This window comes from Bidens hawaiensis, unplaced genomic scaffold (assembly GCF_021521415.1).
Source record: "Bidens hawaiensis isolate Kalapana, Puna unplaced genomic scaffold, B.hawaiensis_p1.1 tig00027642_1, whole genome shotgun sequence".
Classification (NCBI taxonomy): Eukaryota; Viridiplantae; Streptophyta; class Magnoliopsida; order Asterales; family Asteraceae; genus Bidens; species Bidens hawaiensis.
In genome coordinates, this window is record NW_027494482.1 from 127,052 (window position 1) to 140,720 (window position 13,669).

Consider the following 13,669-nt stretch of genomic DNA (forward strand, 5'->3'; position numbering starts at 1 on the left):
AAACCATGCTATTTTAGTACTTTTTGTTAACCACCATTTGTTTTTTTCCATTAAATCTACACTAAATTAATTTATAAGTATTTTGAAAATCACAATTGAAATAAATGATTTAATTTATTTTTATTATTTGATAAATCTTGTGTAATACACGGGTTCAAAAGCTAGTAGAAATATATACATTATCAATGTTATTTAATTTGAAGTTATCTAACATATTGGTGTAGTGGTATGAGGCATGCCCTCACTTTAATAAACATATTTTACACATAGAATATATGCAGGCCGGCTCAGGCCTATGGCAGGGTAGTCGACCGCCATAGGCCCGACCACCCGGTAGGCCGAAATTTTAAAATTCTTTTATATATTTTATAAAAAAAAAATTTGTTTTGACCCATTTATAAATTGTTTGTAGCCCAATTATTTGTAGATCAATACCCCAATTATTTGTAGGCCATAAGGCCCATAACCCATTACAATATAGAAGATCCAGAAGTCTGAAAGGTTTTAAAAAAAAAAATACAACGACATCTTCCAAATTGGCGATTACTGTACGTACCACAAAAAGGCAGCCACAAACCACCGTCGTGACCGACGGCGCTGACCACCAATCCACCACCCGACCACCGCCGCAGCTGGCTCCAGCCCTGCTCCGTCAGTTAGTCCGTCCAGCAGCAGGGGTTAGTTCTAACTTCTTGTTTACTTGTTTATTACTTTATTTGTTTACTTGGTTTAGTTTTATATCTTTATTATAAAAGTTAGTGTCTTAGTGAGTTAGGGAGTTAATAAGTTAGTGTTAGTAACAATTTTATTATAAAAGTTGTTGAATTGTTATTTTATCAGTTTATGTTTATTGACTTAACAGTTAGTGTTACTTTGTTTTTGTTTAATGAATTAACACATATATATTATTTTTTAGGAAAACTCCTCCTAAATACAAATACCTATCCGGTAATGAAAAACGCAAAAAGAGGAAACGTGACGAAGAAATAAGAAAGTCTCAAGCCGGGGATCAATTTAAGTTTTTTACAAAACAACCAGAAAGACTTAATGGTTTGGCGATGATATCTATTGAGAGCGATGTGTTGGAAAACATAGATTATCAAGAATTGATCGAGAGTTTTGCTTCAAAAAATGCAAGGCGAGCATCGCGTTTCGTTTAGGTATGTAAATTAGATTATTTTGCTACAATATTTATGTTTTGTGTATTGAAATTAATATTATTATCGTATGATTTTCTTTTTTATTTGAGTTATCGAGTTTATATTTTACTTTAGTCTTAAGGCCCAAATTTAGATTCGCTTTCGGCCCAAATTTTTTTTGTGTTTCTCGGAGCCGGGCCTGAATATATGAAGAAAAAAAAAATAATTAATGAACCTGACTTAACATAGTTTGGGATGCATTCCAAAAGTGCTCAGATAAAACATGATGAAATTAATAATGCAATACAACTCATAAAACTTTGAGATTTAGTATAACTAACATTACTATGGACAAGCAGCGAGACCTCTGACAAGCCTACGCATTGGTCCAACACACGAGCAACATACGAAAAAGTCGACCAAGTGTCAACTAACAACAGATATGCACGTATCGTTTTCAATCCTTTCCTCCCATCCAAAATGTCCCAACCTCCTGGTTCCACACAAGCTTCTAATTCTGACCAAGCACCTGAACTAACGCGTAGAGAATTCACGTTTGGGAAAACCGTGAATAACTTTGCTAGGGTAAGTTTTGAGTACGGTGCGTCTCCTGTTCGCTTGGCTTGCAAATACAATGCTAGAGTTTCTACTGTTTTTGTGATCGGGAATTCTGAAAGTAAGGAGCCAATATAGGAAGAGTTAACCGAAAGGGTTTTCAAATTCTCGAACGTTTTGACAGTCAATGTGCTTACGGGTCTAAAGTTGTAAATGGTAAGACGAAAGTGAGTTAACATGGGAGCTTCAACATGAATCGCAGGGGGCATGATCAAACAATCAATTTTGAGTGTGACGAGGTTGGGGGTGATCAACGTCAAAGAATATGGCGAATCACAAAATACGACCCAATGGCAGGCTTGGAGGTTGGGAAGGCGGAGCTTAAGATCTTTAAGCTCTCTAACACGTAATTTAAGAAATCGCAGATTCGGGAAACACTTATTCAACTGAATCTACAACTGTAGATTCAAGCGTCAGACTTGTGAGCATTGGCATTGGATGCAAATTTTGCATTGATAAATATCGAAAGGTGAGCTTTAAGTTAACAAGATTATGACCTGCATCAAAACAGTTAATAATACTGTTTTATAGAGAGTCGAATAAGCATACATTACTAGAAAGTAAATTTATGTATAACCAAGAACTTATAGTACACAGAAATCAGTAGCAAAACATTCGATTTATGTCGCCTTATAAAGAAGGAAGACCCGACAATGAAAGTGATTTCAACGATCCAGAAAAGCTAGGCAACCAGGCCTTAAGGAAATCCTCATCACCGACGAAACCAGTGACTCTGATACTCACCGATTCAACAGTTTCCGGTTTCTGAAGAAGATCAAGAAACACCTTCCTGAAATAACTCGAATCCCTAGACCTTAACTTGATGTTTCTGAAACGAAGATTAATCGATCGCAGGCCTGGAAACACAGTATCGAATGCCTTCCAAGCGACTCGGCAGCGAGTAACGTCAGCTGAGTCATCGAGTCGACTCAGTATATGGAGAAGCAGCGAGTCATGGAGTTTGTCCATGGAAGCAATCATGGAGCTATCTTTTATAACTAATTAATAATTTAAATTTCAAAACAATAAAATCATAGTGAATTTACAATTAATACTTTCAGAAAATAATGGTTTCCATTTTAACAAGATTAAAAACTATATGTATATCAATTAAAAGCCGTTCAAAAAAAAATAATAATAAAAAGCGTGTCAATTTGATGTTGCGCCAAGCATGGCTCCCAACTTAATGCCGGTCGTTGGATCAATACGGGTCATGCTGGTGATGTGGTTCCAACAATTAATCGTTGGCCAAAGAAAATAGACGAGAATCCAGATTAGAAAATAGAGAGAAAATTCAGATTAATTCATCTTCTTCATTCATCATCAAAACAAATGTTAACAAGCTATAAATAACCTTACATAGTAACCGCCCACTACTTAACAACTACCCACTACTAATATTAAACAAACAACTACTTTAGTTAATTAGAAAGCATGGAAACCCATCATCTGTGACATGGGAGTTGTACGAGATTGGTACATAACAGCTGGTTCGTGAAATTCTACATTATTTGACCTTCTAGATGATCCATATTCTGAAACTGAAATTGAGATGACAAAATCTAGTTTTAGCAAGTCAGAGGTCAACTTCTCGAGTTGACCTGGGACCTACAAAATCCCACCCTACTCGAAGACAGCAGTAAAAGACAGTCCCGTAAAAGTTGATCCGACATCCAGAGTTCTTTTAACTCAAGAGGCAAGCAATTTGGACACCAAATGCCTCTACAGTAAAAAAGACGATCCGTTTTTAAGTTCTGAAACTAAAGTTGAAGCAACCAAGTCAAGTTCATATAAAGCTTCCACAAACGACGTTTCGTGCATAATTGATTTGTTTGTTTCTCTAGCAGAAGATACCACTTTTACATCTTGCAATTAGAATATTTGAGGTAACTCTCACTTGATAATTAGCGTCTCCTTGATGTTCGTTTTGACACAAACTTTTCGACCCAAGCCTATAGCGAGCCTGAGCTCATATCTATCCATTGTTTTGAGTGATTGAACAAAACCAACAGTTTCTTAAAGCAAACAATATTAAGGGTTCCTAAAAACAAGATGAGCTGATACACCAACCACACTCTCATAAAAACTCATTATATGCATTATTTTAAATTAATTTAAACTTGCAGAAAGAAAACCACATTCCAATAGTTCTTATTAATGCTGGTGAAATTTCATATTTGTTTTGAAATTCAAATACGAGAATAATAATGTAAAACAATTCATAAGTCTATAGTCAGAGCAATTATCTTTATACATCCATTATAATTCAATAAAAACACACGAACCCATTTATTAAAAGATTTGTTATGTTTAGTCAGATATACCGTCACCCCATATTCCCCATTGCCACTTCAACCCGGGCCAACAAGCCATGCACCTAGACATGAAATCTCCAGATACACTACCAACAACATCACAATGGATGAGCAGCGAGACCTTTGACAAGCCGAGACATTGGTCCAACACACAACCAACTCTCAAGAAAGTCAACGACGGGTCAACTAACCTCAGATACGCACAAAATGTTTTCAATCCCATCCCCCCATCCAAAATTTCCCAACAACCTTCTGATTCCAACCAAGCACCTGACTTAATGCACAGAGAACTCACATTCGGGAAAACCATGAACACCTTCGCTAGGCTCAGTCTTAAATCTTTAACCATTGGTTCCTCTTTTCGCGACTCCCCCAGTGTCAGTTTTTCTACTGTTTTCATGATCGGGAACTTTGAAATTAAGGAGTCAAGACAAGGAGAGTCGAGCAAAAGGCTTTTCAAATTCTCGAATGTTTTTAACGTGAATTTGCCCGCTTGTTCAAAGGCATTAATGACAAGATGAAAGTGAGATAACATGGGAGCTTCAACAAGAATTTCGCCAGGCATGGAACATTCAATCGTGAGTGTGGTGAGGTTGGGGGCGATTACATTCAAAGACGACGGGGAATCATAATATACGTCACAATGGCAGGCTTTGAGGTTGAGAAAGTGGATCTCAGGTTCTCTAAGTCCTGTAACATTTACCAAGTTAAGAACTTGAAGATTAGGGAAACACTTATTCAACGTGTTTTTGTCTACTTCATATAAATCCATAGATTCAAGTGTCAAACTTGTCAGCGTCGGCATTGTATTCAAATTTTCCATAGACAGCCATGCGAACTCCAGCTTTAAGTTAACAAGATTATAACCTGCATCATCAAAGAAAGTAGAACTATATGAATCAGGATAACATCGGTTTTTTATCGGTAGATTAGAACTCGGTTAGAATAAAAATAAATATATAAAATCACCGAGTATGAGGGGAACATTACCGGAAAATACAAACATATTTTTATATAAACATATATAAAAATAAATATATTGAATTTGTTTTTGCTGCAACAATATTATTTTCGTTTTTATTTCGGGCAAGTGATCAAGTCCGGCAGAGCTACGATTCTGTTTCGAACCGGAGTTTCCTGGGAACAGACCGCAAATCTGTTTAAGGAAACTGTGTTAAACACAAGCCCGGTTTACTGTTTTGTTTATTTCTTTTCTTATTCTGGATTGTATTATACATGATTTCTAACAAACAATTATCTAGAAAATCAACTTACAATACTTAGAAATCACAACAAAAAGACTTGATCGTTCAGGACTATAAGGACGAAGACCAGATAATGAAAGTGATTTCAAGGATTCGGAAACTCTAGGCAGCCACTTCTTAGCAAAATCCTCATCGACCAGGTTGTAATTAACTCCATGTAACAAGGCATCTCATGGCTGATACACACAGATTCAACGCTTTCCAGTTTCGAGATAAGATCAAGAAAAACCTCCTTATAAAAAGGCTTAGAACTCCAAAGCCTAGACCTTTTAAAAGGTTTAGATTTTGACCTCATGCCGTACCATTCATTCGGGCAACAAAGGTTAATCGATTGAATGCCTGGAAACACAGTATTGAAAGCCTTCGAAGCCACTCGACACCTCAGCTGAGTCATCTAGTCGATTCAGTATTTCAAGAAGCATAGCGTCAGGGAGAGAGTCCATAGATGCTGCTGCGTGAAAACTGGAAATATTTATTTATACCTCGTTGTTTATAAATTAATTCTTTTTTAACATCTCAACCCCTCCAGTTTAATTAATGTAGCAACTTTTATTTATATAGTTTTTATTGTTATTTATTAAATTATAATCATTTTTATTACGTATTTATTTATATATATTACATTTGTAAAGGTTTGTATGCAATATTTGTTGTACAATTTGCTTTCTATATGGTACTCTTATCCATTCATTTGATACACTATTTCATCTAAACTATGCATCATTGTTTTGTCTCATGTGCATCTAATGTTTTTGTACACGGTACACCTGCACCTAACTTTGTGAAGTGAGTATTGCACCCTAAGCTTTAGTGTTTGCCAGGTGTCCTGCTACGTGTCTCTTTCCCCTCATTACAGCCACGATTTCTTTTTTACTATATACCACATAATCTGACCTTCATAAGTCATAAAACTTTGTTCAACCAAATATTTGATGTCACCAAATCTCCAAATATAATTGTGTATGCTATAGGTGCGGAAGAAGCAAGCATAAAGACGTTAGTTTGTATTACTGGGATACGTCAAACATGTGAATGTATATAAAATTAAAGTTTCATGTCTTATAAGTTTCACATGTATTATAAGTTTCACATGTATGACTTTGGAAATTTTTTTTATTGGCCGAAAATTGTTCGTCACAAAATCCAATCTGTCGTCCACGGTTGGCCTGTGTGTCACTACGTTTGTTTATTATGTTGCACTCCAATTGTTTTGACAACATACGCATGGTTTTTAGACTACGTTTTGCGTTTGATTACTGTATGTTAATGTACTGAAATACAAGAAACAAAATTTGCTATGAACAAAATGGGGGCATAAGCTCTTTTGGTAATAATGACGACCGAGGCACTTTTGGTAATGACACAACGGAAGGCAGAGAGGAAAAAAGAAGGCCATATATTTTTGTAATAAGCCCTTGGATCTTATTACTAAAATCTTTTGTATTTAGATGTAGAACTAAAATCTTTTGTATATCTTTTGTATATTGTCCACCAACTAACTAAAATCTTTTGTATATTGTCTACAAACTATCAACATGTATAACATCAACTATTTTGCGCCCAAACATTGACTTGGCAGCTCCGCTCGACGTGCGAGCCAACTATTAGTTTACGCCTACTAATTATAAAGTTGGTAAACCAGCTACGCCGCAACGTGGCGGGTGAAGCAACTAGTATATCTACAATTATGGGAGGTTTGTGCATTGTTTTGTTGTAACTTATGCATAATAGGCGTTTTGTGCTTTGTGTGTTATACATTGCAGCAATTGTTATACGTTAGCTTTAACTGGTTTATGTACATCTTGATGTACATATTCATCACCTATGTGGCTGCTTAAGTTTTGTTTTGCTTGCCAGGTGTCGGTGGTTTCCAGCTATGCTTCTGTCTTCCAGCTACTTTTTATCACACTTTTATTTTATTTTGGTTATATTCTCTCTTTCTTTCACGCTATGACTTCATTTCTCAAACCGTTGTCGGGTTCATTTTGAAAACCCTAGGTGGCGATGGCTCTTAAACTTAAGTTGTTAAGATGATTGCCGGCTGAAACATTGTTTAGTGGCTTCCATTTTGTAGTCGTTAGCGGCGTTGGTGTCCTGGTGGTCATGCGTAATTGCGTTTAATTACATACTTCCATTTGCCATCGTTGGGGCTCGACTTCAAAAACCAATGTAACAATGGTTGTTAAAGTTAAGGTTTTTGGGGGCGGTTGCCGCTTTAATCATCGTTTGTCGACCTCCATTTTGTAGACGTAGGTTGTGGTGGTGTCGCTTAGGTTTCATCCAATTACTTAGCTGTAAGGCCAATTTTAGTGACTTGCGATATCAAATGACGAAACCCGTTATATATTTTGGTCAAGATAATTATTAATGTCGGCGAGCAAAACCAAACGCGAAACGAGAGCTTTGGGAACACGCGTTTAGCTTCAACGGGATTATAACTTCTAGAATGTTTGTATTTGGCTATATATATGCCTTATGTATTTCATTTTAGTGTGTGTTGTATGATGTAAATCACCACCACCCAAGGGGAGCTCACCTTGGGTGGGTCGGTTCTAGTTTAATGTTATTAATCTTTTACCGATTACGGAGTCGTTCACTATACTTATTATCTTTATATTGTTGTTTGATCGTTTGATTTACCGCACCCGTCTCGAAATGCATATCAAGTGCAAAATCCGTTCGAGTGGTCGCTTTGGGACCTACAATTGGTATCAGAGCGGGTCGAATCTTATGATTCAACTTTGCTCTTGATATCCGGGTTCTATTTCCGCTATTACCTGAACCGAGACGTTAAAACCCGTTGAAGTTAGAAAATAAAGTTTCTAGATCTAGATCTAGAAACAAAGGTTGGAAATAAAGTTGGAAATAAGCGTGTTTGAAGCATTCTCCATGTAAATCCGGATGTTCGGGATCTATAAGTGCCCGATCTGGACGTTTCGGGACCATTCAGCCATTCTCCAAAAATCCGGCGACCTTTTTCCGGCGATGATTTTAGAGATTGGAGATAAAAAAATTCAAACTCCGACATGAGTGTCGGTTATCTCTATTTGTTCAAGGAGCTTGGTTTTCCGGTGGAGTTGGAGATGTTAGATCTGTGTGGCGGCGTCTCGTCTTTCCGGCAATGGGTAGCCGACCACAGGTTGTTATGTCGTAGCGGCGGTGACATGTGGTTATGGTGTGAGTCATGACGGCGTTTGATGTTGACTGGGACTTTTTTTGGTATGGATGGCCGGTCACCGTAGACCCGATAATGATTGACGGCTGTAATCGCGGGGGTTGTTATTGAAGCTGGGTAGCGGAGTGCTGGTTACGGTGGTGTAACAATTATCCGGCCACCATGATAACGCCAGAGACTTTCCGGCGACGGTTTGGCATGTTTATTGCAGATCTGGGTTGTCATGTTTGGGTTCTTCAACGTACCAACCTGTTATGGTGGTTTATATCGGGAGCATGATGATTAGATGTTCATATGACCGTATTACGATTTTTGGTTAGTGGGTCAATGATTTTCCGGCAATCTACGAAATGGGTGGCGGCTGATTAAGTTGCAGCTAGGTTTGTTTTTGTAGCCAGATTCATATTCATATTGGGCTTCATTGTTGGGCTGGGCAAAAATACTACTTGGGCCTGTTGCTTATCTTATATTTCCACGTTAGTCTATTATAATGGGCTTTGGTCATTTAAGTTGGGCTGCTAGTCTTAAATTTCTATTTTGGCCTTTTCGACAAAGATAATTTATTAGTTAAGGAATAATTATTGTTCGGGGTTGACCAACTGAAGAAAGTCAAATTTGTTCGGGTTTTTGTCATTGGTAGACTGTGTTCAAAGCATGTTATTTGTTATTTTCGAGACGTTCGAGAAGTTAAGGAACTTTCAACAAATTGGATATGAATTTGGACTTAAAGAGGAAATAATAAGCTTTGTTCATTTGATCGTTATCCCCGATAGTTCTTCTAAACCTATACTGCTTGAAGATCCGAGATGGATAAAGAAGCGATAACTCCTTCATGAATGTATTAGGTGGATCATACCTTTAGGGGGTGATTGAAGAGGCTTAGGCTTTATCGGGTTGATTCATAAAGATGCGAGACACGGTTCGGCGATGTTTTGATATCACAAGCCAAGGGGGTGATTGTAAGGCCAATTTTAGTGACTTGCGATATCAAATGACGAAACCCGTTATATATTTTGGTCAAGATAATTATTAATGTCGGTGAGCAAAACCAAACGCGAAACGAGAGCTTCGGGAACACGCGTGTTGGGTTATGAAGGCCTTTGGGCCGGTTCTATTAGGAGGCCCGATTTTGGTTCCTAATTATGTTTAACCCTAATCTTGTTTATTATATATATCACATCATGTAATTGTAATCGATGTTCTGAGCTAATAAGAAAACCTAGTTGAAGCCCATGGACGTAGGTCCCCTCGCGGGGACCAAACCACGTTAAATTCTTGTGTCGTTTATATTTTCGTTTATGCGTGTTTATCGTTGTGCATGTGTGTGTTGTTTCGCTTCCGCGCGCCGCTTTGTTCCTAACAAGTTGTATCAGAGCTTTGGCTCGTTGAACACACGGTTCGTTGCACTGGCGATTCGCAAAGGTTCATTTGTCCCGTTAGAAGATTAAAGTCAGTTAAGGTTTTTCGGATTTGGTTGGAGGCTGTGGTCGATCAAAGAAGCCTTGTAGCCTTGCCGTGTCTGTGAAGTCAGAATCGCATGTTATTATCTCGTATTTTGTTTTTCTCACACCAAGGAAACATGGTACCACAAAAGTCAAAAAAAATTATGTATTAATTCATATAACACAATTTTTGTGTTTGAGAATTGCACAGCCGCCACTACAATAATTATTTGTGTGGTTGTTCTTTTGTGTGAGAAAAGGCTACTGACACCGAGGATGTAAGTTTTTTTTTTGTTTGACCAGAAGATGACGTGATAGAAACATGTTTGTTTTGAGGTTCGTTTTTGGTTCTGGTTAGGGATTGTAGTTTTGTTACCCGGCGTTGTCCGGGTTGTTCCGGGGACCGGTATTGGTGTGTGGCCGGGTGTTAGTTGGGATTTGTGGTCTGCGATTGCTGGCTGGATAGTGACAGGACCGAGAAGGTTGAATAGAAGAAGTGGTACCAAATTTATTAAATCCTTGTGTTACCGTGTTTTTTTAGAATTCGATGGAGCCGCTGATTAGGTTTATATTCAGTTGTTAGTCGAGTTTGGGTTGCAAGCTAAGTAGGGTTTTGTTTTTTCTTCAAGTTCGGGTATTGACGATTTATTATCAACCATAAAATGAAGAACCAGGTTATGTGAAAAATTGGTGTTTCGGGTTTGGTTCGGATTTGTCTGCAACAGATAGTCTGAGGTAACTGTTTACGAGTATTATCTGGTTACTAGATTTATCGGTTGTTGCAAGAGCAAATTGGTTTATTTGATAGTGTTCGGTAGAACAGCCGTCAAGTTCAGGCCCATGCCATTGTTGTGTTTGTTCACTGTTTTCGATTTTGTTCTTATCTGTTATTGTTATGACTGAAGACGAGATGGTTATGATCGGAGTGTTCAACGGTTAATGATTTGGGTTGGTTGGTTGGTTGGTTTGTCAAAGGGAACTTGGATGTGGTACTGATATGGGGTAAACTTGGAGAAAATGGAACTAGCGGGTGTGCTGGTGACGACATAAGTGAAAAAAAATGAGGTTAGTGGCAAGTCATCTAAACTATTGCTCGTTTGGATGATCTTTCGGTTAGGGTTTGAGTTAACTGATCGTGTGTACGGTCATAGAACCCTTGGTACCGCTCGATTTCATGAAAGTTCTACTGTTGTTATAGTTGTTTGCCTGTTAGCTGGTTCGAAACTGTGATTATACTTCTTGTTCGTTTGGACTTGTGAAGTTATATCCTGTTTGGTGGTGATCAGTGGTACACCATTTGAGAGGTTCAGGATCTCGTGTTGGGTAAAGTTATTTGCTGGAAAAGTACGAGTGGGTTTCGTCTCATGGAGTATTGGTGTGACATGGGTTGGGATAAAAGAAACAGTAGGAGTTGGGCATAGTCGACTTGGTAGGTTGCGTAGACGTGAGACATTTTAAGAGTCAATGTCGAAAGGTTTGGAATTATGCTTTTGAGAATGTATCCGGGTTGATGCATTGGGACTCAGTGAAGGCGGTGAAGACTCTTGGGTTCAAGATTCTGGTTTGCTTTATTTCTTGTTACTCACTTCAATTAAGCATTTGTTGAAGTTTTTAGTTAAAGACTTTGGAAGATACGGTCTCTGTATCGTCGCAAGAAGTGAACCAACTTTCGAGTTATAAAGTCTTGGCTCGCTGAATCGGGTAGAGCTAAGGGGTTTCAGTTTGCAGACATGAAGCCTAGAGCCACAGTGATGTTAGCTTGAGCGTATTCGGAGGTTTGATTCGGGGTTTTGGTAACAGTGGGAGCACGCGGTGTGTTCTAGGGTTTGTTTCCAAAGGGATGTTTGGAGAGTGTTTATCGGAGGACCAGGAATCTGAATGTGAAAATCTTTCCTGGTATAGTCTGCTGATTTGGAGAGTGTTTATCCTCTAGAAGTCTTTGGAGCCGGTAGAGTGAGTAAGTGAGGGTCGGTTAAGATTGAGGATGAGTCATTGGCGGGTTTTGTCATGGCTGGGTCTGTGATGACCGGATTGGAGCTCTCGGGAGCTTCAATGGGCCTTTCAGGTAACTGATGAGAAGGGCAGCTGCAATTAGGGTGTGGATTTGTGGAAATCTTAGCTTGTTCCTAGGGAACTAGAGGCTTGAAGAATTTCTGTTGTCTAAATTTTAGCTTGTTCTTGGAACTGGAGACTTAGTAGATTTTTGTACTGAAGATTATTGGAGTTACTGGATGACTGGGTTATTGTTATTTGCTTGGACGGCGGGCTGAAGTTTATCGCAAGGCCTTCAAGTGGGAGATTGTTGGGTTATGAAGGCCTTTGGGCCGGTTCTATTAGGAGGCCCGATTTTGGTTCCTAATTATGTTTAACCCTAATCTTGCTTATTATATATATCCTATCATGTAATTATAATCGATGTTCTGAGCTAATAAGAAAACCTAGTTCCAGCCCGTGGACGTAGGTCCCCTCGAGGGGACCGAACCACGTTAAATTCTTGTGTCGTTTATATTTTCGTTTATGCGTGTTTATCGTTGTGCATGTGTGTGTTGTTTCGCTTCCGCGCGCCGCTTTGTTCCTAACAACGCGTTTAGCTTCAACGGGATTAGACTTCTAGAATGTTTGTATTTGGCTATATATATGCCTTATGTATTTCATTTTAGTGTGTGTTGTATGATGTAAATCACCACCACCCAAGGGGAGCTCACCTTGGGTGGGTCGGTTCTAGTTTAATGTTATTAATCTTTTACCGATTACGGAGTCGTTCACTATACTTATTATCTTTATATTTTTGTTTGATCGTTTGATTTACCGCACCCGTCTCGAAATGCATATCAAGTGCAAAATCCGTTCGAGTGGTCGTTTTGGGACCTACATTAGCTCAACCGTCCCCCGTCGTCTATAGGTGACGGTTTCGATTCGGAACCCTTGGTGGCAGTAAAATGGTGGTGACGTGGATCGGTTTGGTTGATATAGGTTATGATGATGAAATGTTTGAGCCTATTTGTAATTTATTCTTACAACTTTTGATTATTGGTTTGGTTTTCTTGGGATTGATTTTCACTTTAGCAAATGAGATTTATTGTTGGTTCGATTTGATTGTGGACGGATTTATCGCTGCCAGGTTCTATTTGGGACCCCTAGGTAGCGTTGGCGTGGCGGTGGCTGACTGCCGGTCAGAGAGCAGCCGTTGGTTGGCTTTCGTCTATCGCTGTCGACTTCCGATTCAGTGGTAGCGGGGGGTTCTGACTTGGAACCTTTGTAACATTTATCCTAAGTGGATGGCCCAAGTATATGGCTTCTTGATGATAATTGATTTTGGCTGTTAAAAGTGTTGTGTGTTTATGAGTTCATTGTTTTGGTCGAATTTATTTTGATGTAAATGGGTTCTATAACCTGTGGTTTTTTAATCTATTGGTTCCATCAAAATTTACTTTCTTTCTGTTGTGACTCAAGTTATAATGTGTACATAAATTTTACCTAATGAAGTATAATAACTTGACAGATTTAGTTTATGGTTTGATATTGAGCAACGAGTTGTTGTGGTGTCTCATGTAACTTGAGACATGCTAGCAAAAGTTTGCATGTTTTAATATAATTTAGAGTTTATGGTGTTTTATATAATAACCTGACGGACGACAGTGTTTCTTCAACTTCAATAGTGATTGTTGAAAACATTAAAATCGACAGCCTCTCCGGCAACGGTGAGTGTTGGAAACAT

At 38.4% G+C, this 13,669-nt stretch overlaps 1 pseudogene; it reads right to left on the minus strand.

Annotated features, from left to right (window-relative positions):
- Positions 1-3,325: 3,325 nt before the first annotated feature.
- Positions 3,326-5,777, minus strand: LOC143575756 (F-box/LRR-repeat protein At4g29420-like; annotated as a pseudogene).
- Between the last annotated feature and the right edge of the window lie 7,892 nt (positions 5,778-13,669).